This window comes from Astatotilapia calliptera, chromosome 7 (genome assembly GCF_964374335.1).
Source record: "Astatotilapia calliptera chromosome 7, fAstCal68.1, whole genome shotgun sequence".
Lineage (NCBI taxonomy): Eukaryota > Metazoa > Chordata > Actinopteri > Cichliformes > Cichlidae > Astatotilapia > Astatotilapia calliptera.
Window position 1 is genome coordinate 38,560,379 of NC_137428.1, and position 20,090 is coordinate 38,580,468.

A 20,090-nucleotide genomic window follows, 5' to 3' on the forward strand; every position below is an offset into this window, starting at 1 on the left:
ATTGATTTAAATTATCTTTTAAATGACTTTTTATATGGATTTATTCCAATGCATTGATTGTAATTGGTTTCCTATATTGTTACTGCATTTTAACATTTATTTAAATGTGATTTTATTAAAGAAATTAAATTCTAATCTTTATAAACACAGTGGAAAAAAAGTACATTTTTTGGCAAAAAAAAAATTAATGCATCAAGCTTGTTAATGTATGGGTCTGAATAACTTTACTACCCATCTGAGCTAATCAATGTGTTAAAAAATAAAATAAAAATGTTTTTTCTGAATTAATTTATTCTGCTTTAACTCAGAGCAGTTTACTTTAATCCGTCTGTGCTTTCCTTTCCTCTTCCCCTGCCTGCAGACTGAATATTAATACACACACTCTCACACACACACCCTGCAGCATACGTTTAGGGGTCAACACACCAGTGCTGGCTATAGACCTGCAGGGGATTATGGGTAGACTGCACAGTAGCTGTCAGCAATGTGAAGACCTCACTATCAAACAATCTCTCTGGAGTTTTATGTTTGTGAGATCGTCCTTCAAGCTTTATCCTGTTCCTGTAGAGTGTGTGTGTGTGTGTGTGTGTGTGTGTGTGTGTGTGCGTGTGTGTGTGTGTGTGTGTGTGTGTGTGTGTATATAAAGACCACTGCTCTCTCATTTGCTGACCATCCAACTCTGGGGGCACAGAGAAATCAAATTTGTATTCCATCAAATTTGTAACAAAATTATATGTTTTATCATTTTAATAAATGCATCTCCAAATTGTATATTTCATTTGTTTCCCAGCAGCATCTGCTTCAGTAAACCAGAGACATTTTCATGATTGCCTTTGTGCACCAAAGAACCCTTAAAAATGTTAGTTGTGGTTACTAGTAGTCTTCACTTCTTTATTACTTTATCCAAAAAGTTTTTCCAGCAATTTGTCTGAACCAAAAGTCACATGTGTGGTCAAAGCTTACACCTGACTGAGGATCCAACCACATGACTCACCTTGTGGATTGCTTGTGTTGGCAGCAAACAGTGGCAGCAATGGTTTCAGAATGTCCGTCCACTTTTTGGAAACAGTTAAGACATGATTGACAGTGTTCAATCATGAAACACCAATATACACCAAGTCTGACCTTCAATCCTTTTTCTGCCACCTGTCTGAATCAGTGTCACAGAGCCAACAATCTAACCGAAAAGCCTGCACCTCTCTCTTTCCAGCCACCTCCTCCACCTAATCTGGAGAATACTGAGGTGTTCCCGAGCCAGCTGAGAGACATAATTACTCCTGTGTGAATGAGTCTGGCAGTTGGACATGGCCAAACATCTCACCTAGGAGGTGTCCCGGTGTTCCTAGGCAAAGGCTGAACCACCTCAACTGGCTCTTTCCTAATCTGATCCCCATCACAATGACCAAACTCCCCACCTTATCTCTGAGAGGTGACCCCAGAAACCTTACACAGACAACGCCAACCAGCGATGAGTCTGTCACATTGATTCTACTGAATCTGGTCTAAAAACCAACAACGACACCTCTAAAAATAAACAACACAAAATGAGACCAAAGCAATACATGTCCTGTTTACCTTCCAGAGGTAAGGATTTGTTTTAAATACAAAAATGCCTCAGTTGTAGTACATGGACCTCCAGAATGACACCATCACCAGTGTTGTGGGTACAATGACCCTGTAGTTAACCTCTTAGTCATCACCGCACCTTTTTACATGAAAAGAACTGAGGCTGAAAAACCTTTTGTTCGTTGTGCTCGTATTGTGAAGTGATTCAGCAAGTATGTTCCCTTACTGTCTACAGAAAAGGTAATCACTGCCACTTTTCAGTGCTCTGATTGTACAAAGCTGTAATGTTGGTACATTAAAATAGTTCACACCATTTAAAACGTAAGGATTTGTGAAGAATGGGCTAGTGTTCAAAAAACAGTGGCAAATTTTCACTTCGGCTGTATTCAGGTCAGCAAGCATGAAGGTTAGAAAATTATTGTGGTTGTGTCAAAGGAAATCTATTCCTGTGGATAGACTTTATAGACATGCATCTCAAAGCCACCCAACATCATCCTTTGCTCCATGCAAACAAAAACCTTTTTGTTTCAGCTGATATTGGCTGTTGTTTTGTGGGTACATAAAACATAAAACATGAGTTTTGAAGTGTATATATTTTTCATTTAACCTTTATTTATACAGGTAGTCCCATTGAGACCCAATATCTCATTTGGAAGAGAGACCTGTTCCAGACAAACATATTAAAGCTGCATATTAAAACATATTCAAATTAAATAATTATTTTGTCTAATGTACACAGACATAAAACTGCTGTTCAAAAAAACAAAGGGCACTGAAGACTGAATCCAACTAGAGTCTAAAATGGAAATAATTTGACACGGCAGGAGCAGAAAAAGGAGAACCAGGGAAAAACTTAGCGTACAAAGGGGACAGACTGCCAAAGGAACAGAGACACAAGCAGAGGCAAGGCTAACTATATAGTGAAGGCTGATTGGTAATGAAACACAGCTGGTAACGGTCGGGGAATTGCAAAAATGCTGAGGCAAAGATGGGAAGTAGAGCAGCAGGATGCATACAAGGAAATGAAATTGCCAACATGCAAGTGAAGTGAAATCGAGGACACCAACACAGAAACGAACCAGGAGAAAACATGGAAACTGAAGACGTGGTGAGAAGGCAAACACTAAGAAACAGAAGGGAAGTGGCCTTACAACATCAAACTGACAAGCTGGAATGAAAACTCACTCCCACCAGAAAACTATTTCAGCTCACTTTCACCAGACAAAAACACCCAACGCCTTACTATCTTTTAATTGTTTTTGGGTCACAGGATGTCGTGATCAGAAGTTTAAAGAAAAGATCCAATCTGAATTCATTGCATTGGAAAAGCCACACCAGTTTCTGCCTAAACAGAACTATTTCTCATCGTTACCACAGAAAAAGCTTCCAGGATAAAGAGGATTTTCATGGTATTAGTGTGTCGGGGGGAACTTTCCCATTTAGACTGGTCTGATAACATGTTTCTTATCTATTCTCTGGTATTGGACAATGGGGATCGGGTTGTATTGTAATCAGGGTCATCTTACATTCAGACCAATACGGTACATGGAGCTAGCAGGCAGGCATTTACAACCAGTCAAGATGAAGCCACGAAGTTTGGAGCCTGGATGAGCTTATGGATGCTGAAAAAGTGAAGAAGAGAAACTTATAAGTTCACCGCTCAGCAACAAAAGAGCTCAGCATCCCCAAAGACTGCAGTTAACATGCTACAGTCCATATATCTGCTTTGACTCACACACCAGCATGTTGACTATAACCGGCTTTGCATAAACAAAAGAAGTGTAGCAAAAGAAAAATCATGCATCTGCAGGATCCCCATTTATACTGTTAACTACAAAGAAAACAAAAGTGGCATGGCCAATATCATGCATTAATCACCCTGTATTGTGTTCCAAAGCCTGCAGCCTGTGAGGTGTGTCCATAGGAATGAGAGACAAACACCATGTAAAATCTGTTGTCTGCAGGGAGTCTGCAGAACGTTAAAGGTCTCCAGAGAATCCAGTGATAATGTACTGATGATGCCTCAGTGTAATGATAATGCTCTTGATGATAATAATGATGAAGGAATGTGACCTCTGCAACAAGGTACTCGGTTCAGCTAAAATAGAAATAATGTGAATTAAATGGCAGTGAATTGGTGAGTGACTTGGTTAATGGAAGAAGAGAAAGACGTTTGATTGCCATGTGTTTAGTCAATCAGAATCAGAGGAAGGGAAAAGACATTTTCATGTTTGAAGGAACACTTTTCAGCAGATAAATGGAAATGACTTTGACTTATTCAAGGGTGAGTATTAAAAGTGTACACTTTGTATTTCCCCCAGTTGGACCACTCTGTGTAACAAAAGACATAACTTCATACTGAGGCATCTCGCTCCTTTCTCTCAGTTAATAACATAATTTTAATTGTGTTTTAGGCACCAATTACCAGACAAGCATGGCAGTGACACTAATATGACATTAATAAGGTTTTTAATTAACTATCACAGCTAAACCAGGCCATTCGGCTGCGCTGAAGGATTGTAGGGCTTTCGCCACGCATTCTGCCACTGCTCCATGACATGTTCATTAACCCTGTCCTACGTCTTCTGAGGACAAATGGTGTTTCCTCCTGACCAGGGGGTTTTGCTACAGTTGACATTAAAAACCAGCAACAGTGGAGCTAATGTTAATAAGTATATGTTCTGAATGCATAATACATTTAATGTTACCTGAAGGTCACCAAGTCTGACCATTTAAAATGCCACAAGTTCTAATTTTACTCCACCCCCCACCCTTCACCACTCTCCTGCAGATATTGCATTTTATTGACTTTAGAACTTTAAAGAAAGTTTGCTATGGCTATCAAAGGCTTTCTTTTTCTTAGCTTGTGTCTGTGGCATCAAAGGCAAGACATTCAAACAGTGGATACAAGTCAAAAGATCCAATAAGAGCTTATCAATAAAGTTTTTTTAGATATTAAAATCGAATAAAGCAACGCAGTCTGCTATCAGAGCACAATCCTGATGTCAGCATGTAAAACTATTAGCCCGTCCAGTCTGGAGCTTCTTCCAATGTTGCTTGGATCATGTCCAAAGCCACAGCAGATACATTAAGATGTGGACAGTGCAAATGGCTTAGATGTGGCAGTAACACCAACGGCCGTGACATTTATGGTAAGACTGATAAGTACAAACTGCTGATCATCATGAATTTTTCATAAACAGTTCAGTCATGACTGCTGTAGTTAAAAGATTTCTATTTTATGGCTTGGTTCTCTTCTGGGACTTTTCCCACAATGTGCTTATATGAAATGACTAAAGGGGGCACAGCCAGAGGCTTGGAAAGAAGCAGCAAGACCCCCTGTACAGAGCAAAGCAAACTCCAGTCGGTGCATTAGGTATATTTCATGAAAAGAGGAGCTGAAGAGGAGGGGGGTTGCAAAGCAGCTTGCAGCAACTGCAGGCAGGCTAAAGCAGCTTAAACAGCATGGCATGGCCAATGTGTGCTGGCACTGATATCAGCTGATCCCGCAGGACTATAGCTGAGCTTGACGTTGTGAACTGCTTCACTTTATCCATCTGCCCAGTGCTTATTTAAAGAGTTTCCAGCCATAGTAAAAGTTCAACATGCAGCTCTTTGGTTAGGTAACTAGGTTTATCAATTAACAGTTGACATAACAGACTGTAGCTTTATTTTTTGTGGCTTGGTTTAGTTGCAGAGGTGTTGGTAGATTGGTGACTCTTTGTCTCCATCATGGTGATGCTGATGGAGGTGTTGCCTAACATTATCAACAATCCTACTTGGATAAGCAGTTAACAAAATGGATGGATGGATCCACCTTCTCCTCATCTCACATTCAAATGTAAAATCCATCCATCCATATATCCATCCATCCATCCATTTTTTTCACTTGTTGTTGTTTCAGTGCTACATTGAGTATTAATCTTTCCAGTTATTATAATATAGGATGATCTAGACTTCAGATATTCCAAAAAATTATTACGAAACAAACATTTTTCCCTAATGTACATAAAATGTCCTCATTCCTATACTGTGTTACAGTTAGTTTTGTAAATGCAGAATTTTTCTTAATACATTTTTCTTTTTACATCAAGTACCTAAAAATGATTTCCCACACCTTAAGCTTAGTTTTTTAACATACAAGTTATAATATATATAGGTTTCATTGAAAAGTTCAAATGCAACCTCTATGTGTTTTATTACTTTTTTCTTATTCTTAAATTTATGTATGTTTGCCTCTTTTTTTTCTCTCTAAAAGAAAACACATGAAAAGATTTTACATCATTTACCAAGCAAACCAAAAGGTTTGTCATTTAGTGTTTTGGACCGGTCACAATGGATTTTAGGCTCTGAGATTCTTCATTCATTCTTTCTTTTTCTTTGTGTTTATTTATGTATGTGTGATGGATTATATTAACTAAGTCTGTGTGACACCACATTTGTCCTGTGTTTCTGTGTATTCATGTTTTAAACAGAAAATAAGCACCGTAATTGTGTATGCATGCGCACGCGGGTGTGTGTGCGCACGCGGGTGTGTGTGTGTGTGGGTTTGAGCTGTATTTAGGTCAGAAGCTGCCAGGAAATCTGTGTTTTCTGGTCCTGCAAAGCAAAGCCGTCTGGTTCCTGTGTGTTCAGGTCGTACTCGTTTGTCGGCCCACCAAGAAACAGGCTCATTAGGCTAATTAGTGAGATTAATGCGGAGGTGACCTGCATGACAGAGGGGCTCCGGGGCCGAACAGATGGGACGGTAACACCACCAACCTGTCATTGCTGAGCAGAGTCAACAGTTCAGCACCGAACACTAAACAAGACCAACACTGACACAGAGGCTTCAGCTCCACTTTGAGCTCATCGGTGAGTGAAACTAAAACTGCACAGTACATTAGACAGAGAACCACAACAGCAATGTGATGAAATTCAGAGTGAAACACTGCTGACTTTAACATAAGAGAAACCTGCTAACAGACCAAATAGCATAACGACAAACAGACCCTCCATGCAATGTGGCTACATCTGCAGTTTCCAACGTGGAGTTTAACACTCCCTGTGGCAAAGGAATGTTGAACTTGACTCAGAAGCAGTGAGGATGGAAAGAAGTAGACGTCATGGGATAAAAGGACTTGCTGTACAAACTTAAAATTCTTGAAAAATATTTTTTAAAGAAAACTAGCTCACACTAATTGCAAAAACAGACTTTGTGTTATAAATTCTCTTTAAAAGGGATGAAGTGTAAGCCATTTTTACAACATTTATTAAAACTCATTAACTAAAGACTGAATTCTGAAAGCATTCAAATCTTTTGTTTGGTACTTTGCTGAAGGCCCTTTAGCTAGAATAGAATAGAAGGGCAGTTAGAGACTTATCCTGAGGCATCTAAAGTGTTGTGTTTACTGTCAAATTGAAAGGTAAGGCCGTTTTTACTCTAGTCTTACTATGGTGAAATTCATAACAAGCTTTCTTTACACTCCATTGTTCCTTTCCTTAGTTGTAAAGTCTCTGCTGATGAGATTATAACCCTGTATCATGATGCTACCACCAACATGCTTTACTGTCTTAAATATGTTGGATGATGAACAGTGAACATTACTGAACAACCACAGTGGTTTCAGAGACCTTTTGGGACTCTGTTCCATCAGCCATGCAGACACATTCACATATGCTCTCCAGCCCTGAACTCTCAGGATCAGATCTGCAATCTGCCAGGCCCCCTGATGTTTGATTGTGTCTTGTGCAGCCAACAGTCAGGTGAATTTGAGGAGAGTATGCTGGCTTCTTCAAAATGTATACAGGTAGCTGTATCACCTAAATCACACAAAGTAGTTTCTTCAGTGTGTTCATACTAATGGAGATACCTGTCACGTGTCGCTTTTTCCCTTTCTTTTAAAGAACAACTGTGAAAAATACAAGACTTTATATTGTTACTCAGACCCTGAAAGACACTGACAACAAGAAAACTTGTGTTGGCAGAAGTCTGAAGTTTTTTTGGACTTTGACCATATATAGACGAGTTTGTAACCTTCTACATTACTGTACATCCAGGCAGTGCTTCAAGTTTATTACAGGTGGAATCCAGTCAGAGTCTAAACACATCTAAAGGTTTGTTAAAGAAGCTCATGAGCACAATTTTTTCCTACCCCTATTTGTTTTTTTATGTAGGGAGATTCAAACTGAAGCATGATAAAAAAAATAAAGGCAACACTTTTTAATTCATTTCTTCTGCAATCTCCCTGAGGAAGCCAACCACTGCTGGTAAAGACATTTTTATCTCTGTGCTACCTAAAAAAACAAAATCGTCCCCCACCGAACCTTCCAAAATAAAACACTGATGCCTACAGCACATCTGCATCACACTGTGCTGTGAAATTCCCAACCCTAGGATGCTGGAAACTGGATCATAACAGGGGGTAAATGGCTAAAAATGTAAACATGCTGCTAATTTATGCATATAGGAAAGTGACATGAGCGATTCAGCAGCCCTGCCACAGTAGCCCTACAGCGCAGGCGTTCCTGTTTCTGAGCCCTGGGGAAGAAAACTCTCACGCATACAAACGCCATTCGTTTCTAATGATAGATGTTGGAACGACATGACAAGGACACGGTGATTCAGAGGGGGAAACAAAAGTGCAAATAACTCGATGATGTTTGTTTGTTACTGAGAGGAGGAGGCATGGTGTACATAGCTCACTGAGTCCTGTAATTACAGCCGCATCCCATCAAAGTCATCCCTCAGTGAGAAAAGTGCTCAAGGTCGTTTCTGTGGATAGTGTGAATCTTTTACTTTAATACTTCTCACTACAATTTATTTACCCGTGTGTGTGTGTGTGTGTGTGTATATATATATATATATATATATATATATATATATATATATATATATATATATATATATATATATATATATATATATATATATATATATATGGGATCTACCAAGGAGATGCTCTGTCCCCACTGCTGTTCTGCATAGGCCTGAACCCCCTCAGTGAGATCATTAACAAGACTGGCTACGGATACAGACTACGGAACGGAGCAGTTGTCAGCCACCTCCTGTACATGGATGACATCAAGCTGTATGCCAAGAGTGAACGAGACATCGATTCACTGATCCACACTACCAGGCTATACAGCAATGACATTGGAATGTCGTTCGGACTGGAGAAGTGTAGTCGGATGGTAACAAAGAGAGGGAAGGTAGTCAGAACTGAGGGGATTGAACTACCAGAAGGCAACATTGCAGACATAGAGGACAGTTACAAGTACTTGGGGATCCCGCAGGCGAATGGGAACCATGAAGAGGCCGCTAGAAAGGCTGCAACCACCAAGTACCTGCAGAGGGTCAGGCAAGTCCTGAGGAGTCAGCTGAATGGTAAGAACAAGATCCGGGCCATCAACACGTACGCCCTGCCCGTGATCAGGTACCCTGCTGGGGTAATAGGCTGGCCAAAGGAGGAGATAGAAGCCACTGACATAAAGACAAGAAAGCTCCTTACCATGCATGGAGGGTTTCATTTGAGGCCCCAACTGACCGAGTGCTCAGTGAATACCTCAGGCAGCAGAAACCCAAGAAAGAGGAGGGAGACGAGGAACCATCATGGAAGGACAGGCCCCTGCACGGTATGTACCACCGGCAGATAGAGGAGGTGGCTGATATCCAGAAATCCTACCAGTGGCTGGACAAAGCTGGACTGAAAGACAGCACAGAGGCACTAATCATGGCAGCACAAGAACAAGCTCTGAGCACAAGATCCATAGAGGCTGGGGTCTATCACACCAGGCAAGACCCCAGGTGCAGGCTGTGTAAAGATGCCCCAGAGACAATCCAGCACATAACAGCAGGGTGCAAGATGCTAGCAGGCAAGGCATACATGGAACGCCATAACCAAGTGGCCGGCATAGTGTACAGGAACATCTGTGCCGAGTATAACCTGGAAGTCCCGAGGTCAAAATGGGAGATGCCCCCAAGGGTGGTGGAGAATGACCGAGCTAAGATCCTGTGGGACTTCCAGATACAGACGGACAAAATGGTGGTGGCTAACCAACCGGACATAGTGGTGGTAGACAAACAGAAGAAGACGGCCGTAGTGATCGATGTAGCGGTTCCGAATGACAGCAATATCAGGAAGAAGGAACACGAGAAGCTGGAGAAATACCAAGGGCTCAGAGAAGAGCTCGAGAGGATGTGGAGGGTGAAGGTAACGGTGGTCCCCGTGGTAATCGGAGCACTAGGTGCGGTGACTCCCAAGATAGGCGAGTGGCTCCAGCAGATCCCGGGAACAACATCGGAGATCTCTGTCCAGAAGAGCGCAGTCCTGGGAACAGCTAAGATACTGCGCAGGACCCTCAAGCTCCCAGGCCTCTGGTAGAGGACCCGAGCTTGAAGGATAAACCGCCCGCAGGGGCGTGCTGGGTGTTTTATATATATATATATATATATATATATATATATATATATATATATATATATATATATATATATTTTTTTTTTTTTTTTTTTTTTACTCAGAAGTTCCTGTCATGTAATTTTGGTTCCTTAACAACTTCCATAAAGCAAGTTAAGCTGAAGAGGTCAGTCTTTTACCTTTCACCTCCAGCTACCAGCTTTCTCATGTGAGCTGTTAATTAGATTTGTTATAATATTAAAACATAAAACGGACATTACTGTGAAAGTATAGATGAAATTCAACCTCTTTCCCAAATAGTAAAACGACAAAAAAAAATTGGGGGGTCTGGTAATGATGTAAAAGAAACTTCACACTGTTTCTACTAAACTGCTGATGATTTGCAGTCATCATCACAAAGTCTCTTCCTGTTCTTTTGAGTTAAAGTGAATAAAAATAAATACAAAATGAATAAAATAACAATTAAAAAAGACTCCAGAGTGTTGATGCTACTAAAAAAGTAAAGATTTGTTAGAAGATGGGCAGACTTGGAAGCATGAAAAGGAAACGATGATGTGTCTTTTGTAACTTTGTGATACCAAAAATTTTCAGTAATGGTAACAACCAAACAGTTGTGGTGAGCAGATATCAGACACCCTCGGCTTCCGCCCCTGACCCCACCCAATCCACATACCACTGGACCCATTAGGCCCTCAAGGTGGTGGGCCTTATGGGATACCAGGTACAGGTAGAGGGCAGGTTCTACCTGTGCCTGGTATCTGTTGTGGTATATTTTTATTGTTTTAATAGGTGACCAAAGGTCACACCAACCCTGACCCTTTGCCCCATTTCCTTGGGAGTCTCTTTCCCAAACAACACAGCTTTTGGGATCACTCAGGCATGCAGAAATCTCCACAACAATATAGCTGCAATTCATAAATGGCTCTGACAAAGATGCTCCTATAGGTGACGTATTTCAAGTATGTCCAGTCAGACCCGAGACATGCTGGAGAGACGTAAACATTGTGCTGGATAGAGGGTGTTTCACTCTTTTATTGAAGGCTGTCATCTCTTCAGTGAGTTTTTGCTTGTGGGATGGTACCTAAATCCAACCAGTTCTGGAAACTAAACCTTTTTGGTGGAAACACATGAGCACAGGGCCTCAAATGAGTTCTTTCACGTTTGATACTTCACACTGATTCAAACTCTTCCTCTGAAGAGTAACGCTTGCAGCCTTTCACTTAAAGTACAAAAATCAGATGTGAACTTGTGTTATTGTTCTTGAACGTATCTCAGCAGGTTCAGAGGGGTATGTATTATTAAGCCTTGCTGGGTCTGACTTTGCAGCTCCCTACAAACTTGCCTCGGAATAAGAATGCCAACAAAAATCACTGTCACATCACTGATCAGACACCAGCTTCCTTCAAAACACTGCTGAGATCTAAATATGTGAACCACTTCCTCCTGGTCCACTTGTCAACTTCAATTTTGTTAAATTATTATTTTTTTAAATCCCTCGTAGCCTTGTTCAGTCTCTGCAGCACATGTTCTGCCTGTCTTCATGGATTGTATTTTTTGATAGGCTTAAGTGAAAACCTTGCAGCAGCAGCAGGTTCATCAACTCTCAGTTTGACTCCACCTGTCTCAGCGTCCAATAACATGTCAGACAGGCACCGGCAGGTTGTTAATGACGAGGTCTGGCTGATTCAGGAGGATGACGGTCGACTGCTTTTAGCATTAATATCTTTTATGACGTGTATGCGGCCTTCAGGCTGACACACAAGGCCTTCAAATACTAGACTGCAGACATGCTTTCCACTCATAGGTGATACAGCTGACAGCCAGAGCATCTGTTGCAGGACTCCAGCAAGATAGTTCTCTGATGTCTAAGTTATGATATTGAATTGATCTCCCAAGTTGTGACAATTCAGAAAAAAGGTAAAATAAACATTCTTACGGAAAGCATAAAAATTTACTCACATTTATTTTCAAAAAGGAAAGTCAATTCTTGTTTTCACCTATGACCTTAGACCTCTGCAGAAGGAATATGCATCAACAGATGGTCCCTAAATGAACTAAACCTTTTCCTTGCACATATTTTCCCTTGTGACAAGACATGCAAATAAAATGAGGATCCTGCTAAAGACAAAGCTGTCAGAACTGACAGCCAACATGGATCAACAGCTGGCTGCATGGATCTCTGCTGCTGGGCAGATGATTATTTAAAGCAGCCGAATGTCACAGAAAGTGTGATTTTGCGAGCCAACCGTGAGGATTGAGGCTGTGAGCGTTCAGATCAATTTGATCTGCAAATAAATCCCCCTTTAAAAAAAAAAAAAAAAAAAAAGCAGTGAAGAAGGAGAAGAAGAAGAAAAAGAAGTAGAAGATGTGCTCTGACAGGATTTCAACAGCAGCAGGATGTTAAATCCAGACAGAAGTTCCTGCTTCAGGGACAAACAAAACATCAGACCAACTTTCCATCAGTTGTGCTGAATGAAAGCACACATCTTTCCACTTGGCATAAGTGCATACCAGAACGGCTCACAAAACTATGAAGTGACTTCAACTTCTTAACCCACTGCTATGCTGACTCTACACTCATTTTATTATCTCAGGTATTAATGGATCTAGAGGTAGGACCAGCTCAGCTTACAGCAGGTCCTTGGTGTCATTTCACTTTCACTATCAAAATCTACTCGAACTCGACATGTATTCTACTTGAAACCAGTTCAACAACTGAATAATCTTTGGTTTTATTTAAGGGATCTTCTAATGGCATTAAGGAGGATTCACTGGGAGCTTTTATGGATAGGCGGGACTTCATGTGGATCTATGAGTGTTTGAAAGCTTAAAAGGTGAGTACAAACCAGTTATAAAAATGTGTTATTGATGTGTGCATTGATTGTATTGATATATGTACGTGATATAAAATAGTCTTAAAATGGCTCATTGAGTGTAAGGGTGTAGCTGTCTTGGCAGATTTAAAGGAGGTCTAACTAATATATTTACACATAAAGCTAGACTTTTTCAGTGACCTGTTAAAAAGCTAAAGAGGGAACGATTGCCCTGTGGGGGAAAACTCACTGATTTTCTTTAAACCAAGTCATATCTGCTCTAATTATTACTGGTGAGGGATGGCAAATACCTCACCTTTGGACTGGATTAAAACTCACTGACTGGGTCAGGTGAAATCAACTAGCCCCCAAAGATGAGTAAATCCCTTCCAGATGGGTCTTAAGATAAAAGTTTTACAAATCTTTTCATTGTATAAATATTTATTCCCCATCCCTAATTTCAGCCTCTCAACAGGAGCGATCTGATATACACATTCACTATAATGAATCCAAATATGCAATTTTCAGTGCTACTTCTATTACATAGTAAATTTACACTACTTAGAGACACAAAGGGAAGCAAATCGTTGAACAAATACCTTCTCTAATACACATGTAGCTATGTTGGTGCTTGAGTGGCAAATTAAAGTGCAACTCTGCACAGTGTCAAACAATCAAGCCAATTATCCCAGCAGGTATTCTATGATAAAAAAAATAAGTGAGGGAACATAAAGCTTTCCCCTGAAGGTTTGCTGCCTTGTAGCTGCTTCCCCTGAAAACCAGCTTCTCTGCCTGCTCGAGTCACTTGTTAGATGATGACACCGCCACCAGAGATGATGATGATAACACAGAGAAGAAATTGCACAAAGATGGTGCAACTGCATGGTGGAGAAAACTGTTCGAACATAAAAATATTCCTTTAGTTTAACTCTACACTCCTATTTGATTTTTTTTCAGAAAGTAAAAAGAAGATAAATCAAACTCTCAGGTCTTTGGATTAATGTTCTGTTCTTCTAGAGTAAAAAATCCCTTTAGAAGATCCACACCAACACTGTATCCTCCCAGCAAGAGAGCTGTGTGTGGATATCTTGTTCCTCTGAGCCATAGAGCTTCATTGTTGGAGAAGAACTGTTCAAAAGACATCAGTGAGCCAAACTGATGCACTCGATGACATGTTGTGTCATTTCCATGAATTCAGCCCCCTATACACCATTCTGCTGTCCCAAGTACTCGTCACCACCAAACTAAAGCTACAATCATCCACGGCTGAAAGGGTTCACCGACAAAGCAGCTATTTCCTCTTTTTAAAAAACTGCAGAATTGTAGGTCTACATGTGATATAACCATCCTTAGCCCATGAAGATAGAGCTGTAGGCAAGGAAAAAGTGGAGAGAGCTCTAAATTTGACGTTTACATTTACAAGTAGCCACAGCTCTAAATCTCAGCTATAAAGGACATGGCTCTGTTCTGGGAAATCTCCTTCGACATATACAGATGGCTAGCCAAAAGGTTGGAGGGCAGATGCTGGATTACCTTACAGAACACAATAGGCATGAATGATAATTAAGTTAGAAACAGCATGAAACATAAAGCTGAGGTAGGGGTGGGTTTCAAAGTGGCTGGCAGTTTAGCAAAACTAAGTTGAAGCAAGATAAAAAGCACATCTCATTAGAAACTGGATGTATAGACGTTTATGAGCTGAACCATCAGCTGATGTAGGCTAAGCCTGACTTCATGGCCTGTCTGAACTAACACTATAATCAATTCAATTCATCTCCCTACTGGTTATATTCAGTTATATTGACAGCAATGCCCTTATCAATTTTGCTTATAGGTCAGATTCCTTATTAATTCCCTTATTGATTCCTCATCAATTTTCAGTGTGTGGGGGGAGAAGTATGCCTACACAGATTTTCAAGATCAATGCAGCAGTAGTAATAGCTGTACGTTCAAAAACAGTGCAGAAAAGTGCACACATGCTAGTTTGGTGTGCAAACACACTAACACAATGAGTTTGCGTTTTCCTGTTGTAAACTGTCAGACAAGTGATTGTTTACAATGGACTGATCATCTGGAACGTACTCTTGTCCCTAGTAGCATCTCAGTTTGCAGTGCAGGGTTTAGTGAGGAGCTCAGGTTTTGGTCTCACCATCATATACAGTAAATTCACATTTTGAAGCATTGACTTTAGTTGTGTGGCTGCCCCCATATTTGTTTTGCTCTGTAGAAACTGTTGTTATATGAATTGGAACTAACTGCACACTCATCCTGTAGCAGCAGTAACATAGCTAATTGCAAGGTAGTCATAGCCTAGAGCTATGCTTTCATTGTCTGTTTTACTCTAAATGGGACCATAATTTACAAAATAAATCTCTTGTATAAAATAAGATGTGAAACCCACAATTAAAATCAGAATTCAAAAGGAAAGTGTGTACCGAAGTCTCAAAACAACTGAGCAGTAGCGTCATTCAGACAGTGTTTTGAAACCAATGGCCCCCTACTGGTCATAACAGAAAATGCAAGTTTAATGGACTTCCACATTTAGCAAGATTTGTGCTCCAGTGCATGTTCCTGTCCATCTTTGTACAAACAGGCATTTCATCAGATGGAGGCAGTGTACAAAGTATGTGGTACAACTGGCCAGTGGGACATTTATGCTTGTCAGCTTCAGAGAAGGGTGAAGTTATAACTTGAACTTTGAAGTTTTTTGTGGCTGTCTTGTTCCTAGTGAACACAGTTTTTGCGTCTTTCTCTATTCAGGCCCACTTGTCAACCAATAAGCCATGATGCTTACATCTGCACAGGAGCACATCTGGGGTGGGTGACCCCCCCCCCACCCAATTGTGTACGCAGACCAATACATTTGCAGGACCATAAAACTTGTTTAGTATATCTTTTCAGATCCCAAAGCTACAATCATCATGGTGGTAGTGATGCGTCCCTGTTGACTGCTTAAAACCTTTTTGCAATTAAAGTTAATTGTGTCCATTTGTTTTGGGGTCTTTTGGGTATAGCAACACTGTGCGACACCTGGGTATCAAATTATGTGACAATACCTTTGCAGGTAAAGATGTGGGCCTACCTGAGGGAGATGGGCTATTTAAATTGGTCCTTTGACTTAGCTAAAGTCATTTTTTGCTGGCTTTTAATATAAAACAGGTTTTAATCAAACAGAAAATAAATAAATAAACTGGCTTGAGTCGATGTTTTATATACAGCCTATTCTCCCACTGTGACTTTAAAACTTTTCGAAGCTGCACCTAAAACAAAATCGGATCAGAATATGTGTCTGAAAAATACATCCAATCAAATGAAAATCCCTCAACTGATCAGATTAAATTGTGAGGAAATCTGCCTCCATCTGCAAGTTCAATTAACTACAGTAAATTTTTAATAAACCCCATCAACACAGCGCCTTTGTTGATCTGTTTTACTTTTCAGTTTGAGTTGTTTGAGCACAAACGTGCTCAGAGTCTGATCCATGGTCAGTGTAGCAGCCATTAATTTCACACAGACTGGTTCAGACAGAGGGGAGAAAAAAACGAGAGGAAGAAGCTCTAAGCTCATCCTCAGCTTCATTCTCGTTCAGTCTCGATCCACTCCCTTCCCCTCTCTCTCACGCTCTCATTTTTGCCTTCTCAGTGTCTAGGTCTCTCGCCCTCTCTCGCTCTCACCAGTGCAGTCTCAATGATGTATGACTGCCATCACTGAAAATAATGACTCGTCTGCCCGTAATCTTTTATTTCACTGCAAGGCCGAGGTGGAGGAGGAAGAGGAGGGGGCAGAAGCTAAGAAAAGAGGAGGAAGAAAAAGAAAGGAGGTGGGGACGAGGAGAGGGAGAAAGAAAAGAATAATCTTTTATATGTGGATGAGGTGGCAGAGATACTGCCGTCTATTTGGAGGAGGAGGAGTACGAGGAAGAGGAGGATGGAGACTATAACAGGCAGTCCACACTGACTCCCCAGTGACTGAACCAACCTCAGATTTACTGAGTATGAAGAAGTCAAGTCCCTCAGAGTTCATACTGTACTCCATAATCATTTCACTCCCATCTATATGAACAGAAAATTCTATACCTCACCAAAAAATGATAATTTAAGTATATAAAAATAAAATTTAAATGAATTGATTTAATATTACGATTTCCGCTGTAATAATACATGTACATGCATTTATACTGGGTCAGTTTTTCCAAGTGTCCTGCATGGTATAAGCCCAAGGTAGGGCTAACTTGCCTCAGAATAAAGATTTCTTTCCCCACACAGTAAAAAATGGAGTGTCAATATTTCAGAGTAAACCTATTTTAACCTAGATAGAGTATTTACAACTCTATGAGGAGTAAACCAGCTCTAACATCAGAGTTAAAAGTCAGTGTAAAGTTTGTTAGTCACGCAGTGAAGACTTCACTCCACACAGTGTTGATTTTTACCAGTCCGCAGGCGTGTGTGGCCTCAGAGCTCTAATGTGCATGGAATTTTCTCCGAAGAGCTGCCACAGTCAGGTAAGTGAAGTTAACATTCCCATACTGGTAACATTGTTTAAAAGGTATTTTTAAACTAAGTAGCTCTTTATAGTTTCACTGATGTCGAGTGAGGACATGTTAGCAGCATTTACCCATAGGTTTAATGGCATTCCAGTAGCTACATGCTAGCAGTTGCTAAAAGTTAAGATGTTCGTTATCTTCTCACTGCGTTAATATGAACCTAAAACATTTTAACTATGTATTTCTTCTAAATGCTGTCTAAATAATATCATTGTCACATGTCAAATCGCACAGTTTGAACAACTAAATTACCGTTTATCAGTAAGCTAATAATCGCTAATTAGCTTACATGAGCGAACATACTTTCAGAAAAAGTGGGTAACATTACCATAAAGTTAACTTTACTGGTTTATATTATTTTAAGCAAATGCCAAAGGCATACACTACTTTAGAGTTTTGCTCATTATTTAGTAAGAAATATGTATTTTGTGTAAATTAACTGATAGCAATGTTAATGACATGTTAAGTAATATTAAGTAATGTTCCTATTTTATAGAAAGGTTTAAGAGAATGGACAAACCAAATCTCTGAGAGATGCAACCAGAAGACGGATGAGAAACATACTTGAGGCTGAGATGACAGAATGACATGGGTAAGAATCAAAAATGTAAGATATAAAGAAACATTTTAAACATTGTATTATTTTTAATTGTGATGTTTAATGCCAATTATTGAATTTATACATTAGGACATCTCCCCCTAAAAGCGTAAGAGTGATGTATGCGCAGGACATTGTTGCTCTGTCTCCATATCTGGAAGACCCATATTCACAACATGGATATGTAAGTAAAGGGAACTTTTCAACATTAAATACATAATTGCCCTCAGAAATGTTGATAACATAGTCCTTCTTCGTTTATTTAATTACATAGAAACATTACTACGATCCAGAGAACAGTTCAGGATACATTGCATGGCGGTTGAAGACCATTCAAAGAAAAGCTGTGGAGGAAAGAAGCGTCTCAGTTTGCAAATCTCCCAAAAGTAAGTTCACTTATCATTTAAATGATACTGATGTAATTTGTAGGCAGGATTCAATCAAACACCTCTCTATGTTCTGTATTTTTGCATTACAGATAGAACAAGATTTCCGACTCCTGTTTTGTGAGGTCACTGGGAGCAAATTCTTGGAGAGGTGGCTCACCAATCTCAAAGCAAAGGTTGTAAAGGAAAGTCATGGACTTGTCCCCACCTCAGAGCTCTTGGAGTTAATGTGCAATGCTGAGTCAGGTACTGAAGTTGAGAATGGTATGATTGTGACTGTTTTTATTTGCCATTGTTGGTTATATAGGTAATTCTGTCAATTCAATGTATTTTTGGAATAATTCTTTGTTTATTCGTCTGTAGGCTGGGACAGTGACTTGTCTACTATCTTGCTGCTGCTACATCTGCTACCACCATCTGCACAAGGGCGAAAGAGACCAGGAAAGATGTCTGCATCTCAAGCTGTCAATAACCTCATCAAATTCCCAAAGGTATGTTGTTTAAAATATACTTTCCATCACCTCTATTTTCATGGACAGTGAGTTGAGCTAATCTACTGTCAGAGGATAGTCACTTAATACTGTTGTTTAATGTGTTGTTGTAGGCTGGAACCAGTGTACAGCAGCATCTAGACAACATCACCCGAAGCAGTCAGCCCTACCATCTTACCCAGGGATCCACAAGAAGCAGCATTCACACCTTCATTGTGATTGAGAAGCATGCACTTCCATGTAATGCGACAGGTTCTGTAGGAGCCCTTGATGAACTCTTTAGGGCCCATTATGTCTTTGGTACATCATACAGTTCATCCCTGACCAACTTTGTTACTTTTCTGCAACTACGACATTGGGGAAATGTCATATTGCTTTCTCTAGTGAGCATCATAGAACTGTGAATTGTAAAGGTTTGTTACGTTGATTAAATGACACTGAATTGAGAAACATAATAAATGCTGTTACTTTAACCTGTATATTTGTTGTTATTTCCATAATGTAGGATAGATCACAGTTATTTAGTAATATAGCATCATAAGATGAATATGAAAAAAATCACACTACAGAGAAATAAAAATGATATATTATTACACATCAGAGTGTTATTATTAAACTAAATTTGGAGTAAAATAGCTCTATAAAGTGTAATCAAATTACTCTGAACAGTGTGAATAACCCTCAGTGTTAAATATTTTTACACATTTTGTTGTTAATTTTGACACTAAATTGAGTACAATTAACACTGAAAAGTTAACACTGGCCATAGAGTAAATTTAACTCTAATTTTGAGTGGGACCAAATGTTATCTGAAGCAGAGTTAAAATCAACTTTGTAAGTGTAAAATTGACACTTGGTTTTTTACTGTGCAGCTGAAATAATTTCCACTGGAAAATATTCTTTGCATTTCCTGCATTTTATCAGTTTTGTCTGGAATTTGACTTTGAGGAAATGGAGGAAGTCGAAAAAGCTATTGGCAAACTGATGGAAACACTAAACCATTCTCATCGCAGGGCCTCAGATACTGCTAGGTTATCAAAACCGCTGGCTCCACAGAGAGAAACGAGGTGTTTTTCGTTGTGGTCACGGCAATATTGGCCAACAAGTGTGACACTGTTTCACCCATGGATGCAGCTTCCAGCTCTGGAAAGAAGAATGCTATAACATTTTATATATTTTTTTCTTTAATGGACGGGAGGAGGCAAGTTCCCTGGTTGCGTAAAGAAATCCAGTGTATAAAAGTCTGAGGGAAAACAATGCTTATTTTCCTTAATCACCACCTACAGTAAAAACT

General features: G+C 39.8%; 1 protein-coding gene and 1 long non-coding RNA gene across 2 annotated transcripts in view; one reads left to right on the plus strand and one right to left on the minus strand.

The window, feature by feature from the left end:
- The window catches only part of dcc (DCC netrin 1 receptor), a 355,407-nt gene that overhangs the window by 290,224 nt on the left and 45,093 nt on the right, over positions 1 to 20,090 (minus strand). The gene's annotated exons all lie outside the window — the stretch shown is intronic.
- Positions 17,833 to 19,275, plus strand: LOC145429867 (uncharacterized). The gene is made up of 6 exons (XR_013910201.1): positions 17,833 to 17,913; positions 18,010 to 18,103; positions 18,194 to 18,305; positions 18,398 to 18,551; positions 18,669 to 18,796; positions 18,910 to 19,275. It is a non-coding gene; the product is annotated as an uncharacterized LOC145429867 (long non-coding RNA).